General features: G+C 38.3%; 1 long non-coding RNA gene across 1 annotated transcript in view; it reads right to left on the bottom strand.

Annotated features, from left to right (window-relative positions):
- Nucleotides 1-1,068: 1,068 nt before the first annotated feature.
- Nucleotides 1,069-23,230, bottom strand: part of LOC129143704 (uncharacterized) — a 475,731-nt gene continuing 453,569 nt past the window's right edge. The window contains exon 4 of the long non-coding RNA XR_008547463.2: nucleotides 1,069-5,735. This is a non-coding gene — a long non-coding RNA (uncharacterized LOC129143704). The remainder of the gene's footprint in view (nucleotides 5,736-23,230) is intronic.

Raw genomic sequence — 23,230 nt, 5'->3', positions numbered from 1 at the left:
ATTATGACACTATTGGCCCTGGAATCTGTCATGAAATTCTCCTGTCTTCCTTTTCCATTTTTTCCTCATCATTATTCGTGGAAGTTTTTCCAGAATGTTAGCCTTTGGCCTCCTTCTCTTTTCTTCATTGTTCTCTCATTTGTTACTGCACCTACTCTTAAAACTTTATCTTTCATTTCAAGTAAATAACTTTTTTTTTTCTTTCCAACTTTTATTTTAGGTGCAGGGGATGCATGTGCAGATTTGTAACATGGGTAAATTGTGTGTCCTGGGGGTTTGGTGTACAGATTATTTCATCATTCAGGAGATGAGCATAGTACCTGTTGGTAGTTTTTCTAACCTCAACTTTTTCCTACCCTCCACTCTCAAGCAGGCCTTGGTGTCTATTGTGTGTGCCCTGTTTTGTGTTTCATGTGTACTCCATGATTAGCTCCCACTTATAAGTGAGAACATGCAGTATTTGGTTTTCTGTTCCTGCACCAATTTGCTTGGGATAATGGCCTCCATTTCCATCCACGTTGCTGCAAAGTACACAATTTCATTCTTTTTTTATGGCTTCCTAGTAGTCCATAGTGTATCTGTACCACATCTTCTTTATCTAGTCCACTGTTGATGGGCATCTAGGTTGACTCTATGTCTCTGCTATTATGAATAGTGCTGCAATGAACATACATGTGCATGTGCCTTTATGGTAGAATGATTTATATTCTTTTGGGTATTTACCCAGTAATGAGATTTTTGGGTTGAATGGTAGTTCTGTTTCAAGTTCTTTGAGATATCTCCAAACTGCTTCCCACAGTGGCTGAACTAATTTACATTCCCACCTGCAGTGTATAAGCTCTCTCTTTTCTCTGCGGCCTCACCAGAATGTTATTTTCTACTTAGTAATAGTCATTCTGACTGGTGTAAGATGGTATCCCATTGTGGTTTTGGTTTACATTTATCTAATGATGAGTGACATTGAACATTTTCTCATATGCTTGTTGATGGTGTATATATCTTCATTTGAGAAATGTCTGTTCATATCCTCTGCCCATTTTTTATTTTTTTGATTTGTTTTGTTTCTTTGCTTGCTTATTTGTTTATGTCCCTTGTAGATTCTGGCTGTTAGACCTTAGTTAGATACATATTTTGCAAATATTTTCTCCCATTCTGTAGGTTGCCTGTTTACTCTGTTGATAGTTGATTTTTTCTATGCAGAAGGTCCATAATTACGTCCCATTTGTCAATTTTTGTTTTTGTTTCAATTGTTTTTGGAATCTCCATCAATACCTGTATTAATTATTCCTTTCCCAAATTCCGTTTCTCTGATTGCAATTATCTGGTGAATGTCTCCTTCTACATATTATTTAAATGTTTCAAAGTTAAATGTTTTAAAAAGAAGAATTGTTTTGCTTATTTCTCTCACAATTTTTTACCAGTTCCCTCAGGCTACAAGCCTCCAAGTCATGTCTTCACGGTTAAGACCATAATATAGGTTAGACATACCTGAATTAAAATGTCAACTTTACTCTGGAAGCTGTGAAACCTTAAATAGTTTACTAACATCTGTAAGGATCTATTTTCTCATCTATATACTAGGATAATAATAGCAACTTCCTGTCCAGGATATTTATATAAAATAACTAATTCATGTAGAACACAATTTGTAGAGGTAGATACAGGGTAAGTGCTACAAATTGGTAGTTTTTATTAATATTTAATATTATCCTCATATTTAAAATCAGAAACTAAGTACCTTTACTTCTACCTTTAAAATAGGTCTTACACGAATTCTTTACTTTCCATTCCCTCTTAACCACTTTTATTTCAACTCATATTACTTCCCTTGCTTGTATACCATGGAAGAGTGGGCATTTTATTCAGGCCTTAACACCTGGACAGAGATAATCAGAAAAGGGGATAGAAAGCATTTTAGTTGACAGAAACCACTGAGGCAGGAAAATGAGCATTGTCTTCAATGACAAGCAAAGACTAGACTTTCTCTGGAACATGGAGTTTATGTAGAGGATGTTTATAATGATTGAGTTCAATGTGCCTTCTTCCATGGGCAAGAGGACAGGAGAATCTGATTGACAACAGAAGGGTCATCTGCAAATCTGTGCTTCATGAATATTAAGAGAATCTGGTTTTAGAATATGACAGAACAGAATAAGGAGATATTGGAGAGAAGGGCTAGGAGGCTGCTGGAATTACACAGTTGAAAAATGATGCCTTTCGGTCATGAAGAGAAATCCCAGAAAGCAAACTAACAATTCTGGAGAAGCCAGACTCTATTCCAGAGATTGTTTTCCAGTCTCTATAGGAAGGAAGAAAAGACTATGCTCGATTGAGAGAATCTGGATTATAGTAAAGGTGCCGAAAGTAGGAACCTGGGTACGGAAGAACATGGCAGGATTGCAGTTACTACAGCCAGATTGCCACATGAGCCAGGACAAAGGAGGAACTCAAGCTGTTAGAATTATGTTCATGAAATCTCCAGTATTTACACAGAATGTTCTTTTCTTGAGACAGGATCTCGCTGTGTCACCCAGGCTGGAGTGCACTCCCACGATCATAGCTCGCTGCAGCATCAACGTCCTTGGCTCAAGTGATCCTCTCTCATCAGCCTCCTAAGTAGCTGGGACTACAGGTGCACACTGCTATACCAGGCTTGTTTTTTAAAACACGATTTGTACAAATGTGCTCTTGCTTTGTTGCCCAGGCTGGTATTGAACTCCTGGCTTCAAGTGATCCTCCTGCCTCAGCCTCCCAAAGTGCTGGGATTATAAGCATGAGCCACTGTGCCCAGCTTCAGAATGTTCTTATATGCATATGTGCATATGAATTTTCTGGGGACCATGTCCATAGCGTTTATCAAACCCCAAGAGGCCCCTAAACAACAATAAAAAATATTTAAGACTTGCTACATTAGACTGTAAGCTTTATGATGACTAAGACCATCTTATTCTGGTACAGCACTTCGTCTGCTGTGTGTGAGCCATGTCTGTTTTAATGACCATTTTATTGATTGAATGAATGGATTAATACATGAGGGAATAAATGAATGTCTTTACTCTTAATGCTTTCCTTGAGGAAAGACACTTGAACTTCAGACCACGTATTTTTTGAGTATTTTATATTTACAACTAGTCATGTAATATTGTCGAACTGAAGAAATTCTCCTGAATAGAATAAAAGCTCTCAATGCTCACTTTCTGTGTTGGCTTGGGCCCTCTGAGATGTAGATGCCAAGACATATTAAGTGTGCGAGAGATTTATTAAAAGAGATTTATCACCAAATAATAACAGTAAATAGTGATCGAGATTTAGACAACTCCTGCGAATGACAACGGGAGAAGGAGAAAGAGTTAGAAGGTAGAGCCTTTGGACTGCCATGCTGTTCTCACACCAGAGAAACGAGAGAGGAAGAAAGTAAGATTGGGTAAGAGGAGCCTCCGATTGCAATAAAGTTCTGAGAAAGGCTCCACAAGTCTAATTTGGAGTCTTTGAGTCAAAGTTACAAATGTTTCCACTTCAGAAACAAATGGGGCAGCACTAGCAGCCTGCTATACTCAGTCATTAGCTGGGAGCAGCCAGGAGGATGTGAGGCCTTGAAGTGAATGATCAAAGTGGCCATACATGGAAGCTGTCATTCAACTATGCTACTCAAAGTAGGCTCTCTTGAAGAGAGTTCTGAGAACACACCTCCATACCTGCTGTATTTTGTACCAGGAAAATTTTACAGATCATAGTTGATATATGAACTTTCCACTAAGCTTTTACTGGATGTTTGTGCTGGATGAAAACCAGAATTTCAGGAGTGTTCCTGAGAATAGCAGTCACACAGTGATTATATGGATCAAGATTGCTTAAAGGACTCTAAGACTTGTGCAAACCAGGCTGAGGAAATAAACAAAATTGTCTGTTTATTATGGGCTATATTTTTGTGAGGGGACAATGAATAAGATTGACTGTCTCATAAGTGTCTGTGCATATAATTATTTGCTTTCTGATGGATTCTAAAAATCTGAAATGGCATGAGAATTGATATTCAAATTTAAATGACCTTCGTCTCTTGGAGACAACAAACCAGTGTTTAAGTAGCCACCTAAGACGATGTAGTCTGTATTGTGGGGACTACTCTGCCTCCAGTCATCTATGGTAAGATTCTGAACACAAAAATGTGAGGTGGCTTGGTGCAGTGGCTCACACCAGTAATCCCAGTGACTCAAGAGGCTGAGGTGGGAGGATCACTTGAGTCCAGAGCTTCCGGGCTGCAGTGAGCTATGATTATGCTGCTGCATTCCAGCCTGGGCGGCACAGCAAGAGCCTATCTCTAATAAGTAAGTAAATAAATAAAGTGCATTTAGAACATATTTAAGAAATAGCATTTACAAGAAAAGCTTAACTCAAAGATCAACTGGGATCAACTTCTTCTTCAATGCAATAGATATATATTTCATGGAATTTTGGAGTGGGAAATGACTTGAAAAATTTTCCAGTTTTGACCTGTAGACTGAGACCATTTGGAAATGATTCTCTCCCTCTACATATTCCAACTGAAAACCAAAACTATTGACCCTTTCTCTTGCTCTCCTTACATTATTCTATATCCCTGGGATCTGGAACATAGAATTTAGACTGTACCATTCATTTTGTAAAAGCTGACTTTAAAAGTTTTGATATCTGGATAAAGTAAATGAGAGGTAGAAAGGAGAATTAGTATGACTGCTTCAAATCAGGTTCCTGTACTTTCAATTCAGAGTTCATTTTCCAGCATACTTTCTCCACACAGTCAAAATTACTAGAGCAAGAGAAAATCTCATAATTAGGGGAAAAAGAAATTGCATAAAGGTAAATGTGTGGGTCTATGTCTGAACTTGGCTAATGAGTTCACATTTGTGAAACCAAGAACACAGATATTTCCCCAAAATAATGTTTTAAGCAGAATGAGTTTAGCAAAATGAACATCATCTATCCATTTCCCCCAAAGAAATGTTGCAACAAGGTTTACAATTAATTGAGCTTTTCTTCAATGGGTCTATAAAAGTGTATGTAGTTTATAACCTGTGAATTTCTCAACCTTTGTAAGTATTGCATTCTCAGGAAATATCAGTAATGCTTTAGTAGCTATAGACATTATTTTCTTCCTTGTCTTTCTACACAATAGATATACCATACTTCACCCGGAATGGAGTCATCATTTCAAACAATGAAAATAGATACAAAATCATATAGAACCAGTTCAGGTAAAAATATTCTGAGGAAGGGGTTATATGGAAGTGCCATATGCTCAGAGGGCCATATACATTGAATCAATTGCCTTCTGAAAGAATTTCTCCTTAGTCAAAAATAGCAGTCCTTTGGGTTTAGTTTTAACCTTCTTGGATAAAATAATGTGTTCAATGGAATATCAATCTCTTGTGATCATTGACACAAAAGGAACATTGGTGTAGCCTTTCTGTCAATCTTCTCTCAGTAGTTCAAGTGGTTACTCCAGAAAAATAATTCCAAAATGCCTGTAACAATTACTCTACCTTTTCCATCCTATTAACATGATGGATGCCTTACTTTGCACTACTATAACCAAATAACACAGAGTGAGAAATGTATAAAGAAAAGAAATTTATTTCTCACAGTTTTGTATGCTGGGAAGTCCGAGATCAAGGGGCCAGCATGTGGCGAAGGCTGCTCTTCGCTTTCAAGGTGATGCCTTGATGCAGCATCCTCCTGCCGGGAGGAAGGCTGGGTCCCTGTGTGGTGGGAGGCAGAAGGATAAAAAGGGGTGAACTCTGTCTGCCCAGCTTTTGTTGTAGGGGCACCTAATCCCTTTCATGATGGCAGAGACCTCATGACCCAATCACCTCCCAAAGACCACACCTCTAAATACAATCACTTTGAAAACACCCGAATTGTGAAAGGTACTTATTCAAACCATAGCATTGAAATTATATTTTCCCACTGAAACACAGACTACTCTTTTCAGTAAATTCTGTTCAGGATCCAGTTGCTGAGTGGAAAATGATGTGCATGATAATCTAATCATCTATTAAAACCTTACAGAAAACACATGCACCATTTTTTTTTCTCATGGCAGAGCATGAACCCTGATAATCTCAAATCTATGTTCAGTAAATTAGGAAATCTTCTGTATTTATCTCAGTAAAACACATGGACTTTTTATCTCTTATCTCCAGGCAGTTTCAGATAACACACTTATGGAAACACCAGTGCCAACTTTTTGTTGTCAGCTACATTCACACATTTAGATTGCAATTTTTTCAAAAGGATGCTAAAGGTATAAATGTTATTTTTAATATCTGGTTTTATATTAAAGACAAAGAGTATTCTCAAGCTTTTTTTTCTTTAGTTTCGTTAAGTTCTTTTAGTTATAAAAGCGTGAAAGGTGACATACCCATTTTCACTCTGTAAGAAGTTAAGAGTAGTCTAGCAAGCTGTGTTATTAAAATATGAATTTTCTCTAAATGTTTAGTAAATAGTTTTTCTTATTTGTAGAGCTAATGAGATTATATCTACTATTTATGTTTTAAATTAAAGACAGATATATATACAACATCACATAACCCTATGCATCATATTTATCATTTAGTCTTCATGTTTACCCTGTAAGGCAGGTATCATCACCTTCATTTTATGTAAATGAGACTTGGCTAAATATGTTACCCTAAGTCATAAAATTAGCTGGTGACTAGAACCCAGGCAGTCCAACTGCCAAATCGCTAATTTTTTAATGAGTCTTACTGCTTCCATGATGGTAACACTCTCTCTAAGGCCTGAGCATTTTGTGTTCATGTATTATTTAATGGTCCAGTTGAAACACTGTGGAATGGTGCCAAGAATATGAACTGTGGTTTTGTATGGATTTCACTTTCATTTGTTACTCCACTTCCTACCAGCAGTGTGATTTGGTGCAAGTTACATATATTCTCTGAGTCTTATTTCCTCAGCTATAAATAAAACAAGTAATGTTTATCTGTCAACCTAAATAGCAACTAGAAAAAAACTCTCTAAAAGAACAAGGGAACAGATTTAGTAAACCATGTTTGTATTCAGGAAGGAAAAGGACAAATGTTTTTAAAGGAAAAAAAATGAGGAGGATTATATAATTGTTTTGAAAGAAATATCCTTGGCTAGAAAGATCAATAGTAAGGGTGATGCCAGTTCGAGGTTGGACAGGCAGTTGCTGGCAAATGCCTTTGCAGAAGTACTTTTTGTGTAAGGTTGTGATGGCCTTTGTGCAAGGTTGTGGCATTTGCAGAGTCGTTTGTGATATTTTTGTTATACAAGCCTGAGAACCCTCTCTTCATGGCATTTTCTGGCTCTATTCTATTTGTCAGGGTTTTTTCTTTTTTAATATTAGTGGCTTTATTTTCATCCTGAAAATTTTTACATTTCCCTCCCCCCTTTTTTTTGAGACAGACTCACACTGTCATCCAGGCTGGAGTGTAGTGGCACGATCTCTGCTGACTGCAACCTCTACTTCCTGGGTTCAAGTGATTCTCCTGCCTCAGCCGCCCGAGTAGCTGGGACTACAGGTGTGCACCACCACACCCAGCTAATTTTTGTATTTTTTTGTAGAGACTTGGTTTCACCATGTTGGCCGGGCTGGTCTCAAACTCCTGCCCTCAAGTGATCCACCCCCTTCGGCCTCCCAAATTCCCGGGATTGGAGCCATGAGTCACCGCGTCCAGCCCATTTCCCCTTTTTGATCAAGATCTTTCTTCAAAAGCACCACTGAGCAGTCATCTTCTAGTTGGGTTTTGATGTTCCTCAGTGCCAGGATGAACGTGCTCCAATTGTTGACCGAGTCTCAATTTGGGAGAGTGATTGGGAACTAGGAGTCAGTGTCAAACTGTTTAGTCACATTTGAGCAACAGGGGAGGTTTGAAGGGGGTGGCTTTCAGGCTTAGTCTGCCCTGAGTCTACTATTAAGTTCCATTTTGGCCATTCCATGGTCTTGTGCTATCATCAGAATGTGCTGGGCCAGTACTATTTTGTTAGAAGCTGTATTCTTCAAGAATTAAAAAAGTAATAGAAACAAAATACAAAGTAAAATTAATAGTAATATGTCAATTCCGGGTTTCATAATGGTTTTGGGCCATGAACGTAGGCTTAAAGTAAAGCAATTGAATAAATCAATGATCCTCGGGATTTAGGTGACACCTGTTGAAAACATGTGGCCTATTTTCTCATTTTTATTTCTTTTTTTTTTTTCTTATTAGTACTTATGATTCTCAACTTTTCCAGAGTATTTTATCCAGGTAATGTAGTATTAGCAGTGGCACAAATATTTTCTTATTTAACAAGTTGTTTAAGCAAACTAAACATGGCCTGAGAAGGACTCTGTACTTCTATATTTGAGTCCTTGTGGATGAACTGTAACCTAGCTTAATAGTAGATGAGATGGAAAACCTAATGTAGGAGTATGTGCCTGTAACAATAGCTAAGTTTTGAGAAATCCCAGTGGCCATACTTCAACCATTCATACACTGCTGAGTGTTCAAACTGTGTTCAAATAAGGCATATGCTGAGCGATAACCAATCCAGCCATTCTATACCTCACTTCCCATTTCTGTACATCAATTTCCCTTTTTTGTCTATAAATCTTCTTTGATCCAAATGGTGTGCTGGAGTCTCTGAATCTGCTGTGATTCTGGGGGCTGCTGGATTCCCTAATCATTCATTGCTCAATTAAACTCCTTTAAATTTAACTCGGCTGAAGTTTTCCTTTTATCAAAGTGGATGTTAAAAAATTTCTCAGGTTAGGTTTTGTTATCAAAAGAAGAAACTGATTGCAAAATTCTAATTGCACCATTATGTTGTCAAATAGAAAATGTAGACATCAAGAGAGGTAAGAGTCTTATTATAATATGGAATTTTGTTCTGACATGGTGGAAAAAGCTATTTACAGCATGAAAAATCCAAGTTCTTTTTTCAGTTTGCAGTTTGAATGTCTCTGGTCATAACATTGGGTGGTTTAGTGAACCTTTGTATGGCCTATACATCAGATATGAAGCTGATTCGTTCCTTAAAATGCATCTAGTTTTAGCTTAGAGGGCTTTAGAAACACAGGAGTTTTAATTTTTAGCTGGAAAAATATAGACCAATACCCTGCAAATAATGAATTGCTACAATGAATGGTAATAACAAAGACACGTCAAGGCACAAAGAAGATCCTTGTGGCTAGAGCAAGAATGTATTCTATACAAGAAATAATGGTCACAGAGGAAATAAAAGTATCAGTTTTTTAAAAAACTAGGCATGCATCCCACATCTTAGAATGGCATTTTCTGGTCAAAATGTTAATGGAGAACTTGATGTGACCGAGGAGGTCTCATGAGTTTTCATACTACTCGTTTATTTCCTTCTACAATAGTTAAATTACTAATTCCAGCCCAAATTACTAATAGAGTTGGAGATGGTGATGAAGATGGTAGGGAAGAGAAATCTCACCAATAAGGCCAGCAAATATTCTGTGTGTGTTTCTGTGTGTGTGCCTGTGCATGTGACTTGTGTTTTATAAGGATGGAGGTAGCTAGAAAAAGAATGAGAGAGAAAAGCCATAACCATTTCAAGTTCCATCTCCTCACCCTCAGAATAATAATAAGTGTTAAAAATTATTCAGCCATTATAATGCACTAGGAAGTGAATCCTTTTTAATGAGTTACCCTTTTAATCCTTTCAAGTTCTCTAAATTGGGTACTACTGTTACTGATATTATACATATGAGAAAACTGAGGCACATAGGTTAATTAATTGCCTAAACTTACATATCCTGTAACTAAACTAGTAGGGATATAAACCCAGGCAATCCTATCCTGAAGGTCTATGATAACTACTATACTATACTATCTCCCTGGTATGCTTTTTCTCTGAGGACAGTCATTAGTGTCACTCATCACTTAGTTTGGGTCTGGCTTGGACCTTGGCCAGCCTCTATTTATATTTTTATCAATACATTAGATTTATAAGAAACCTATAATAGAGATTTCTTTCAAGGAAATCAGGACACCATTCAAAAACATAGATATGGAGTTGCTCTTCTTGAGGAGTATCTTTGTGGCATTCTCTGTATTTCCTGAATTTGAATGTTGGCCTGCTTTGCTAGGTTGGGGAAGTTCTCCTGGATAATATCCTGCAGAGTGTTTTCCAACTTGGTTCCATTCTCCCCATCACTTTCAGGTACACCAATCAGACGTAGATTTGGTCTTTTCACATAGTCCCATATTTCTTGGAGGCTTTGTTCATTTCCTTTTACTCTTTTTTCTCTAAACTTCTCTTCTTGCTTCGTTTCATTCATTTGATCTTCAATCACTGATACCCTTTCTTCCAGTTGATCAAATCGGCTACTGAAGCTTGTGCATTTGTCATGTACTTCTCATGCCATGGTTTTCAGCTCCATCAGGTCATTTAAGGACTTCCCTACACTGGTTATACTATTTAGCCATTCGTCTAATCTTTTTTCAAGATGTTTAGCTTCTTTGTGATGGGTTCAAACTTCCTCCTTTAGCTAGGAGAAGTTTGATCGTCTGAAGCCTTCTTCTCTCAACTCGTCAAAGTCATTCTCCGTCCAGCTTTGTTCTGTTGCTGGTGAGGAGCTGTGTTCCTTTGGAGGGGGAGAGGCACTCTGAATTTTAGAATTTTCAGCTTTTCTGCTCTGTTTTTTCCCTATCTTTGTGGTTTTATCTACCTTTGGTCTTTGACGTACAGATGGGGTTTTGGTGTGGATGTCCTTTCTGTTTGTTAGTTTTCCTTCTAACAGTCAGGACCCTCAGCAGCAGGTCTGTTGGAGTTTGTGGGAGGTCCACTCCAGACCCTGTTTGCCTGGGTATCAGCAGTGGAGACTGCAGAACAGCGAATATTGCTGAACAGCAAATGTTGCTGCCTGATTGTTCCTCTGGAAGCTTCATCTCAGAAAGGTACCCGGCTGTGTGAGGTGTCAGTCTGCCCCTACTGGGGGGTGCCTCCCAGTTAGGCTACACAGGGGTCAGGGACCCACTTGAGGAGGCAGTTTGACCATTCTCAGATCTCAAACTCCGTGCTGGGAGAACCACTACTCTCTTCAAAGCTGTCAGACAGGGACACTTAAGTCTGCAGAGGTTTCTGCTGCCTTTTGTTTGGCAATGTCCTGCCCCGAGAGGTGGAGTCTACAGAGGCAGGCAGGCCTCCTTGAGCTGCAGTGGGCTCCACCAAATTCAAGCTTCCCGGCTGCTTTGTTTGCCTACTTAAGCCTCAGCAATGGTGGGCGCCAGTCCCCTAGCCTCACTGACACCTTGCAGTTTCATCTCAGACTGCTGTGCTAGCAATGAGTGAGACTCCATGGGCGTGGGACCCTGCAAGCCAGGCACAGGATATAATCTCCTGGTGTGCTGCTTGCTAAGACCATTGGAAAAGTGCAGTATTAGAGTGGGAGTGACCCGATTTTCCAGGTGCTATCTGTCACAGCTTCCCTTGGCTAGGAAAAGGAATTCCCTGACCCCTTGCACTTCCCAGGTGGGGTGATGCCTCGCCCTGCTTTGGCTCATGCTCAGTGGGCTGCACCCACTGTCCTACACCCACTGTCCAACAATCGCCAGTGAGATGCACCCAGTACCTCAGTTGGAAATGCAGAAATCAACTATCTTCTGCATCGCTCATGCTGGAAGCTGCAGACTGCAGCTGTTCCTATTCGGCCATCTTGGAACCAAGACACATAATTGTCAGATTTACCAAAGTTGAAATGCAGGAAAAAATGTTAAGGGCAGCCAGATAGAAAGGTCAGGTTACCCACAAAGGGAAGCCCATCAGACTAACAGCAGATCTCTTGGCAGAAATTCTACAAGCCAGAAGAGAATGGGGGCCAATATTCAACATTCTTAAAGAAAAGAATTTTCAACCCAGAATTTCATATCCAGCCAAACTAAGCTTCATAAGTGAAGGAGAAATAAAATCCTTTACAGACAAGCAAATGCGGAGAGATTTTGTCACCACCAGGCCTGCCCTACAATTGCTACCGAAGGAAGCACTAAACATGGAAAGGAAAAACCGGTACGAGCCACTGCAAAAACATGCCAAATTGTAAAGACCATCGAGGCTAGGAAGAAACTGCATCAACTAATGAGCAAAATAACCAGCTAACATCATAATGACAGGATCAAATTCACACATAACAATATTAACTTTAAATGTAAATGGGCTAGATGCTCCAATTAAAAGACACAGACTGGCAAATTGGATAAAGAGTCAAGGCCCATCAGTGTGCTGTATTCAGGAGACCCATCTCATGTGCAGAGACACACATAGGCTCAAAATAAAGGGATGGAGGGAGATCTACTAAGCAAATGGAAAACAAAAAAAGGCGGGGGTTGCAATCCTAGTCTCAGATAAAACAGACTTTAAACCAACAAAGATCAAAAGAGACAAAGAAGCCCATTACATAACGGTAAAGGCATCAATTCAACAAGAAGGGCTAACTATCCTAAATATATATGCACCCAATACAGGAGCACCCAGATTCATAAAGCAAGTCCTTAGAGACCTACAAAGAGATTTAGACTCCCACACAATAATAACGGGAGACTTTAAAACTCTACTGTCAACATTAGACAGATCGAGACAGAAAGTTAACAAGGATATCCAGGAATTGAACTCAGCTCTGCACCAAGTGGACCTAATAGACATCTACAGAACTCTCCACCACAAATCAACAGAATATACATTCTTCTCAACACCATATCACACTTATTCCAAAATTCACCACATAGTTAGAAGTAAAGCACTCCTCAGCAAATGTAAAAGAACAGAAATTATAACAAACTCCCAGACCACAGTGCAATCAAACTAGAACTCAGGATTAACAAACTCACTCAAAACCACTTAACTACATGGAAACTGAACAACCTGCTCCTGAATGACTACTGGGTAGATAATGAAATGAATGCAGAAATAAAGATGTTCTTTGAACCCAGTGAGAACAAAGACACAAGGCACCAGAATCTCCGGGACACATTTAAAGCAGTGTGTAGAGGGAAATTTATAGCACTAAATGCCCACAAGAGAAAGCAGGAAAGATCTAAAATTGACACCCTAACATCACAATTAAAAGAACTAGAGAAGCAAGAGCAAACACATTCAAAAGCTAGCAGAAGGCAAGAAATAACTAAGATCAGAGCAGAACTGAAGGAGATAGAGACACAAAAAACCCTTCAAAAAATCACTGAATCCAGGAGTTGGATTTTGGAAAAGATCAACAAAATTGATAGACTGCTAGCAAGACTAATAAAGAAAAAAAGAGAGAAGAATCAAATAGACGCAATAAAAAATGATAAAGGGAATATCACCACCGATCCCACAGAAATACAAACTACCATCAGAGGCTACTATAAAAACCTCTATGCAAATAACTAGAAAATCTAGAAGAAATGGATCAATTCCTGGGCACATACACCCTCCCAAGACTAAACCAGGAAGAAGTTCAATCCCTGAATAGACCAATAACAGGCTCTGAAATTGAGGCAATAATTAATAGCCTACCAACAAAAAAAAGCCCAGGACCAGATGGATTCACAGCCAAATGCTACCAGAGGTACAACGAGGAGCTGGTACCATTCCTTCTGAAACTATTCCAATCAATAGAAAAAGAGGGAATCCTCCCTAACTCATTTTATGAGGCCAGCATCATCCTGATACCAAAGCCTGTCAGAGACACAACAAAAAAAGAGAATTTTAGACCAATATCCCTGATGAATATTGATGCAAATATGATCCAATAAAACACTGGCAAACCAAATCCAGCAGCACATCAGGAAGCTTACCCACCATGATCAAGTGGGCTTCATCCCTGGGATGCAAGGCTGGTTCAACATACAAAAATCAATAAACGTAATCCAGCATATAAACAGAACCAAAGACAAAAACCACATGGTTATCTTAATAGATGCAGAAAAGGCCTTTGACAAAATTCAACAGCCCTTCATGCTAAAAACTCTCAATAAATTAGGTATTGATGGGACGTATCTCAAAATAATAAGAGCTATCTATGACAAATCCACAGCCAATATCATAGTGAATGGGCAAAACCTGGGAGCATTCCCTTTGAAAACTGGCACAAGACAGGGATGCCCTCTCTCACCACTCCATTCAACATAGTATTGGATGTTCTGGCCAGGGTAATCAGGCAGGAGAAAGAAATAAGGGTATGCAATTAGGAAAAGAGGAAATCAAATTGTCCCTGTTTGCAGATGACATGATTGTATATTTAGAAAACCCCATGATCTCAGCCCAAAATCTCCTTAAGCTGATAAGCAACTTCAGCAAAATCTCAGGATACGAAATCAATGCGCAAAAATCACAAGCATTCTTATACATCAATAACAGACAAACAGAGAGCCAAATCATGGGTGAACTCCCATTCACAATTGCTTCAAAGAGAATGAAATACCTGGAAATCCAACTTACAAGGGATGTGAAGACCTCTTCAAGAAGAATTACAAACCACTGCTCAACAAAATAAAAGAGGACACAAACAAATGGAAGAACATTCCATGCTTATGGATACGAAGAATCAATATCGTGAAAATGGCTATACTGCCCAAGACAATTTATAGATTCAATGCCATCCCCATCAAGCTACCAATGACTTTCTTCATAGAATTGGAAAAAACTACTTTAAAGTTCATATGGCACCAAAACAGAGCCTGCATTTCCAAGACAATACTAAGCCAAAAGAACAAAGCTGGATATATCACACTACCTGACTTCAAACTATACTACAAGGCTACAGTAACCAGAACAGCATGGTACTGACACCATAACAGAGATATAGACAAATGGAACAGAACACAGCCCTCAGAAATAATACCACACATCTTCAACCATCTGATCTTTGACAAACCTGACAAAAACAAGAAATGGGGAAAGGATTCCCTATTTAATAAATGGTGCTGGGAAAACTGGCTAGCCATATGGAGAAAGCTGAAACTGGATCCCTTCCTTACACATTACACAAAAATTAATTCAAGATGGATTAAAGACTAAACGTTAGACCTAAAACCAGAAAAACCCTAGAAGAAAACCTAGGTGATACCATTCAGGACATAGGCATGGGCAAGGACTTCATGTCTAAAACACCAAAAGCATTGGCAACAAAGCCAAAATTGACAAATGGGATCTAATTAAACTAAAGAGCTTCTGCACAGCAAAAGAAACTACCATCAGAGTGAACAGGCAACCTACACAATGGGAGAAAGTTTTTGCAATCTACTCATCTGACAAAGGGCTAGTATCCAGAATCGACAAAGGGCTAGTATCCAGAATCTACAAAGAACTTAAACAAATTTACAAGAAAAAAACAAACAACACCATCAAAAAGTGGGCAAAGGATATGAACAGACAATTCTCAAAAGAAGATATTTATGCAGCCAACAGACACATGAAAAAATGCTCATCATCACTGGCCATCAGAGAAATGCAAATCAAAACCACAATGAGATACCATGTCATGCCAGTTAGAATGGTGATCATTAAAAAGTCAGGAAACAACAGGTGCTGGAGAGGATGTGGAGAAATAGGTACACTTTTACACTGTTGGTGGGACTGTAAACTAGTTCAACCATTGTGGAAGACAGTGTGGCGATTCCTCAAGGATCTAGAACTAGAAATACCATTTGACCCGGCCATCCCATTACTGGGTATATGTCCAAAGGATTATAAATCATGCTGCTATAAAGACACATGCACATGTATGTTCATTGTGGCACTACTCACAATAGCAAAGACTTGGAACCAACCCAAATGTCCATCAATGATAGACTGAATAAAGAAAATGTGGCACATATACACCATAGAATACTATGCAGCCATAAAAAAGAGTGATTTCATGTCTTTTGTAGGGACATGGATGAAGCCAGATACCATCATTCTCAGCAAACTATCACAAGGATGGAAAACCAAACACCGCATGTTCTCACTCATAGGTGGGAACTGAATATAATGAGAACACTTGGACACAGGAAGGGGAACATCACACACCGGGGCCTGTCATGGGGTGGGGGGGCGGGGGAGGGATAGCATTAGGAGATATACCTAATGTAAATGACGAGTTATTGGGTGCAGCACACCAACATGGCACATGTATACATATGTAACAAACCTGCACATTGTGCACATGTACCCTAGAACTTAAAGTATAATTTTAAAAAAACCTAGATATTGAGAAACAGCATTTTGCATCTCCCTTTAGTTAGGAAACATGAGAAATGTAAGAAAAAGTCTTTGGGATCGAGGAAATCTGGAATGAGTGAGAACTGTGGACCAAAGAATCAGTCCTCCCCCTTCCCTTCCAGATTTCTAGTGTAACTTGTTAAAATAATCATGAGCATTCCAAATGTTATAGTTTTAAAGCATCTTTCCAAGTGAGACAGATTGGATTACATTATCGATCTTATACTGAGTAGCTTTATATACTTAGGCTAGTGGTAAGGATTGCACGAAAGGATTCTCACTAAAGAAGTTAGCAGAATGTGACTTCATTTGAGTTTAGGGTCTTTATAGAAGTAACTAATTTAAAATGAAATAATTAGTGTGAGCCCTAATCCAATATGACAGGTGTCTATCAGTAAGGTGAATTTTGGACACAGAGACAAATATGCACAGAGGAAAAAGATGTGAAGACACACACAAAGAAGGCAGCCATGTGACTGGAGCGAAGCATCTGCAAGCCAAGGGAGCCGATATGTGTATTGCTGGCACATATCAGCAGCTGGAAAACACAAGGAAGAGCACTGCCCTGCAGACATCTGAGTTTCAGGCTTTCAGGCTTTCAGCCTTCAGAATTGAGAAACAATGAATGTCTGTTGCTTTAATCCACTCAGTTTTTGGTACTTAGTTGTGTCAAGGAATTAGGAATTTAGTATGCTAAGGAAACTAGTATAGCAAGTTATTTAACTTTTACCTGCTTGTTTCTGTACCTTAGGATTGGAGATTATAAATGTCACTGCACTGCCTGACAAGTAGCGATTGCTCAATAATTGTTAACAACTATAGTTATTTTGAGGGTGAAGAGAGAAAATTAGGCATAGAAATGCTCCTTCCATCCCCCTTCTAGCCACTGACTTGTTGTGAAGATTCAAGTACTGGTCCACCTAAAGCACACGGCTCAGCATAGCATGTCTTGACACAGGTTGGTTTTCTTTAATCATCTCGGCTTTTCACAGACTTCCTTGCCTCTGCTTTTAATATGCTTCCATGCCTGCTGTTGTAGATGACATTCTGAAGAGAAGAGAACCTTAAGATCCTGGATAGTTACTTTTTGGTGTTCATGAGGAAGCCTAGAGATGAGTATGCACATGTCCTGGATTGTGAGTGTGGAGCTCTGGGTTCTGATCCTGCCTTTGCCTTACCAGCTGTATGACCACAGGAAGATCCCTTTGCTCCTTTCAGCTTCCCACCTTGCACATTGAGAAGCTTGTGCTGTCCCCAGATTCCCTTCAGTTTGAAAGCTGACCCTAATTTTACAACATCTCTAATTTAAAAATATCTAATACTCTGAGTTAGCGGTTAAATGTATCAGCCTCAATGTAAAGTAGACCTTCATGAATTGTGGGAAAGGTAATATTTCCTCCACTATTTTGTGTTTGTGCATCCACGAGACCACCTTGAAGACCCAGTCCCTGGTCTGGTATCTGGCATTTACTTCTAATCCCTGAGATCTTACCAGCTGCTGCCACTGTTTATCCTTCCCCCACCAAAAGGTCTAGGAAGGGTAAAATTGTTTAGGGCAGCAATAAACACTAAACTCATGTAGACCCCTCCCTCATTTTGTAAATGGAGAAGGGCCATCTTCAGAGCTGTGTCTGGAATTCTCATCTTCTGACTTCTAGCCCTGGGTTTTTAAATTCTTTGATTGTTTTTTTTAGGCAGGATTTTCTAGTGAGTAAGTTATCTCGCCCATTTACACATTCACCACCCTCCAGCATTTTCAAATGGAACAGGTTTGAGATGGAAGTAAGTTACTGATTACATCTGCACCAATGTGTAGGGCGGGGCAAGGTTATTTACTCACCACAGTCTTTGTTCTCTCCTATGCTTACACTAGGACTTTCAGGGAGATGCCTCAAATTTATTATGTGTCTCAGCAGTAAGGAGAAAGAATGTAATTTAAAATAAAATATGGCATTGTATTATGACATACATAATCTGTTCATGGCACTCCTCAGATTAAACTAATCTTAATAACTACAGTATGAGCTTGAAGGCCTTTATTTAGCATGATGTACTAGGCAGTCAATGATTTGGTTCTTAATTCTTCAGCCTAATTTTTAAAAATTATTTCCTACATGCACCCTTAATCCTGGCTATAGTAGACTACTGATATTTCCAAACCATGTTATTCTATTGAATATTTGTTTGTCTTGAGTATATTGTATCTTCTGCTTGGTGTTTCATTTCTTGCTTTGTCTGCCTACTACATTTCTACTCATTTTTAAGGACCCAAATCAACAACTAGCTATTATGTAAAGGCTTTTCTGTTTAATTCCAGTAGAAACCACATCACTTTTTTGCATCCCCAAGTTACCTGACACTTATACCTACTATAACATTTATCACAATGTATTACCATAATTTTAAAATATCTGTTTTTGACCTCTTGGATTGTAAACTCACTGAAAATAAAGTGCATGTATTATTCATCCTTTTGATTCTCATGTGTTTAGCCTAATACATAGAACAGGGTAATTCTTTTCCCCAAAGTGTATGTTGAATGAATGATGGCTGGATAAAGTACACCATATACACTAAAGATGATCCCAGTCAGGAGAGGTCACAACAATGTCTCTTGTCCTCAACTCTAAGGAACATTCTTCCTACTCCCTGCCCCATCTCTGTCTGGTTCCAACAATATTTTATTGGTCACAGGTTTTTCTTAGAACTGATTTTGGACGGTGTAATTTGTATCCTGATGCAAGCTAAATCTGAAAAGGGTTAACATACAGACATAGATACCATTGATCAGACATTGGACTTATATTACTAGGTTAGAGAAAAGTGTTTTATTTGTAAGGGTTTAATAATGTTACAGGTTTACTGGATAATATATTTTGGGTTAGATTAACTGAGTCCATCTACAAGATAAACTGAGCAATGTTCAGATTAGAGCTGGTCATTCTCCCTTCTTCATTGGAGTGCTTCCAGACACTTGATGACTATAATGTGATTATTTCAGTGGTAAAACGAGGAAATCTGTGCCATAACAATTTTGGGTGGATGCACTGGAGAGAACCCTGACTCTTGAGATCAGAATCAGTACATGCGGCCAGGCGCGGTGGCTCACGCCTGTAATTCCAGCACTTTGGGAGGCCGGGGTGGATCATGAGGTCAGGAGATCAAGACCAGCCCAGCTAACACAGTGAAACCCCGTCTCTACTAAAAATACAAAAAATTAGGGGGGTGAGGTGGCACGTGCCTGTAGTCCCAGCTACTCAGGAGGCTGAGGCAGGAGAATCACTTGAACTCGGGAGGCGGAGATTGCAGTGAGCTGAGATCGTGCCACTGCACTCCAGCCTGGGTGACAGAAGGAGACTCCGTCTCAAAAAAAAAAAAAAAAAAAAAAAAAAGAATAAGTACATGCTTAGTATTCAGGATAGAATGGCAGCCTCAGGTATCATTCTTGGGATAAACTGACAAAACAAAAACCTATACATAATTAGTAGAATGATCATACAATCATCCGTAAACCAGGACATTCTTGATAGCAAAAGGGGGAGATATTAATAATTGCACCAAGCAAGACCATAGATGTAAACTGGGAGTGTCTTAGGCAAACTAGGTGCCTGCCCACTCTAGTAACAAAAGAGCCAGAAAAAAAGAGCAGGGATTTCTGGGCCAATCAAAGCAACTCGAACAGTAAGAGGAGAATTAAGATCCTCTTAACATGGGGATAATTCAACTACGTCAATTAAGATTTAGCATCGCTTCCTCATTGAGTTGAAACTAGAGACTAAAATCGGGATTACAATGTTTGTCTTTTGCAGTTCTTTCCACATAACCTTGTAGAACAAAGATCTCATTTTATCCATCTACTGAATATGATCTTAAGAAAAAAGATGATCAATCCAACAGAAAGAAATAAAGGATTGGAATAGGTGGTTTACTAAAGAGTATATCTTTCAAAAAATTTAGTAAAAGGTGTTCAATTTAATCAGTCATTATAAAATTAAAACCACAATGTGATATCACTACAAACTCATCCAAATGGCTACAACTTAAAAGAATAGCAATAATAAAGTTTCACCAGAATATAGAGTAACAAGAACTCTTATACATTGCCAGTAGTAATGGATATTTTACAAACTGTTTCTAAGGCTGTTTGGTATTATCTTCTAAAGCTGAATATAATCATACATTATGACCCAGAAAATATATGCTTATATGTAGGCATATCTAACTAGAGATATGGATGTGGATATGAATATAGATGCATATGTAGATCTCCAACAGAAATACAGATCTACTGAAAGACATAAAGGAAAATGTGTTTGGCAGCTATATTTGTGATAACATTGAACTGGAAACCACCCAAATAAATTGTGCTGCATGCATTCAACAGAATACAGTGATGATGATGAACAAAATCTTTCTACGTGCAACAACAATGAAGAATCTCATGTGCATAATGTTGAAGACCAAGTTGGGTACAAAGAAGTACATATTGTATAATTCCAGTTATCTAAAGTTTTGAAATTGGCAAGAAAAATTGATGTGGTAGAAGTCATACGATTTCTGGGATTCTATTTTTTGAGCTAGATGATGTTGTTGAGTGTGTTTAAGTTGTAAAAATTCATCAAGCTGTGCCTTTGGAATTTTCACACTTTTCTATGTGTATGCTATATTTCAAGAAAAAATTTTTAGAATGTAAAAAAGAAAAAATATATATTCCAATTTTCATAAAAATAGTTCCTGTTTATACATCCAGATGGAATTACAAAATCAAATATTGTCTAATTATTTCCAGGTACTGGGATTTTTAGTGTTTTTTGTACTTTGTATCTTTCTGTATTGACTAATATTTTCAAAATAAACATTAATCACTTTCGCTAAAATAGATTATTTACAAAAAAAAATCAGCAAGAAGAGTAATACTGTGTATACACCACGGAAGAGCTTTTAAAAGTTCTGGATTTGAATACTATGTTATTTATATTTTATTCCAAATTGCAAACTCCACAAAGTGAGGGAGTAAATCATTTAAGATTTTTTATAAATTTATTGTCAGAATCCCAGTGCCTTTTAAACAGTGCCTGGTAAACAGAGGCAGCTAAATAATACTTGTTGATTAAATAATAACATTCTCCATCCTATGATTTTAAAGTCATTGAAAATGACTTCTGACATCATCCATGTTCAGTAACAAGAAGACAAGTCTACAAAAATTTGTTTGCTCCAAAGCCCAACTCACCTCTTTCAGGAAGCTGCCTGAATTTTTTAAAACAAAACGTTTATTGAGTCTAGGTTCATACTGATTTGATGGAAAAATGGGAGTACTGGGATTCAGGAAGCCACTAAGCACCAGGATAGCATTGAGCAAATCCCTTAAACTCTCTGAATCTTAATTCCATCATTTGTAAAGTCGGGATGGAACTGGAATGCCATTCATCAGGATTACTTACTACATGATTTTGCATCTGTATGCCATTGGTCATAAAATATTTACATCTCAATGAAAGTGTTTTTTTTTATTTTAATGTAAGTTTACAGTGGAGCCATTTTACTTCTAATGGGAGGTGAATATGCGTCTGATCTTATGCATCAGATCTCGAGTATGATGATAGATGATTACTTTTCACAGACGGAAGAAAAACTTTCAATATGTCATATTTATTCCTACTTTATTTTGGAGGAAATATTTCTGATCAAATTGTCATAAGAATGAACATTAGAAAACTTTGCATATAATATACAAAAAGTAAAAAAAGATCCAGTTATACCCATTACAAATCATAAAGACCTATGAAAAATAATATTTGAAAAATGTGATATCTTTTATGCACATATTTTCCACTTTTATGCAAAATGAAATTACTCTGAGCCTCTCCTTAGTGAAGAATGTTCATCTCCTCTTTTCCCTTCTCTTGATCTCATGATCTCTCATCAAGTCCAACACTTCTTAGCTGTGATAAAATGCCCAGAACCCACAAATCACAAACAGACAAGGTAGAACGTGCTCTATACTGGGTGTATCAACACACATGTTTTGCTTTAGAGTCAGAATGCAATTACTATTTCAAACCCTCCATATGCGCCCTACTCCCAATGACTATGAAAACAATATTTCAGTTAATACAATACAAAATTTAATATCAGATATAAAATGACATTTGCTTGTAACCCGGTATGGAAGGAGTGCTAGGCAATGGGAATCTGAAGAACTGTCTTCTAATTTAGTCTAACCACTAACAATCTATATGACATTTGCATCAGAGTTCTCCAAAAAAATAAAACCAATAGGGCACACACACACACACACACACACACACACACATATATACCCAGAAAAACTGGTGGTAATTCAAGTATGAGACCAAAGGCCAAAGAAACAGGGATGATGATGGTGTAAATTCCAGTCCAAGGGAAGGAGAAGACCAACATCTCAGATCAAACAGGCAGCCTGGAAGCAAAACAGGCAAATTTCACTTTCCACTTCCTTTTTGTTCCAATCATGCCTTCAATGGATTACGTAATGACAACTTACATTGGGAAGAATAATCTGGTTTAGGGATTCAAATGCTGGTATCATCTGGAAACACCCTCAGAGACACACCAAGAAGCAATGTTTAAGCTGAGCACCCCTTGGCCCAGTCAAATTAAGACATAAAGTTAGCCATCACTATGTTGTGTAAGCCTTATGGTAACAGGTACAAGGGAGGATGAAACAGCCACTGTAGACTGTTTTTCTGAGGAGTTTTGATACATAGGACATGTGCAAAGGTTCCGTGGGCAGGAATGTATGAGGAAACAAGTAGGTTTATATTTTTAAGGTGGAAACATTTGAAGATATTTACCACACTGATAGAAATAATTCACTGAAAGATGAGTTGGGCAGAGTGGTGGGTTTGGAGGAGAAAAATGTTGGTGCAGAAACGGAAAAGGCTAATTGGAAGGACAAAGTGCTTCAGCAGATGAGAAGGATATTCAAACGGGGCCAGATTTGAAATTACTCCTTTTAAAATACTAACTTAGAAATGAAGGTTTG

The sequence above is a fragment of the Pan troglodytes genome, chromosome 3 (genome assembly GCF_028858775.2).
Source record: "Pan troglodytes isolate AG18354 chromosome 3, NHGRI_mPanTro3-v2.0_pri, whole genome shotgun sequence".
NCBI lineage: Eukaryota > Metazoa > Chordata > Mammalia > Primates > Hominidae > Pan > Pan troglodytes.
This window is presented reverse-complemented; position numbering and strand designations above follow the sequence as displayed.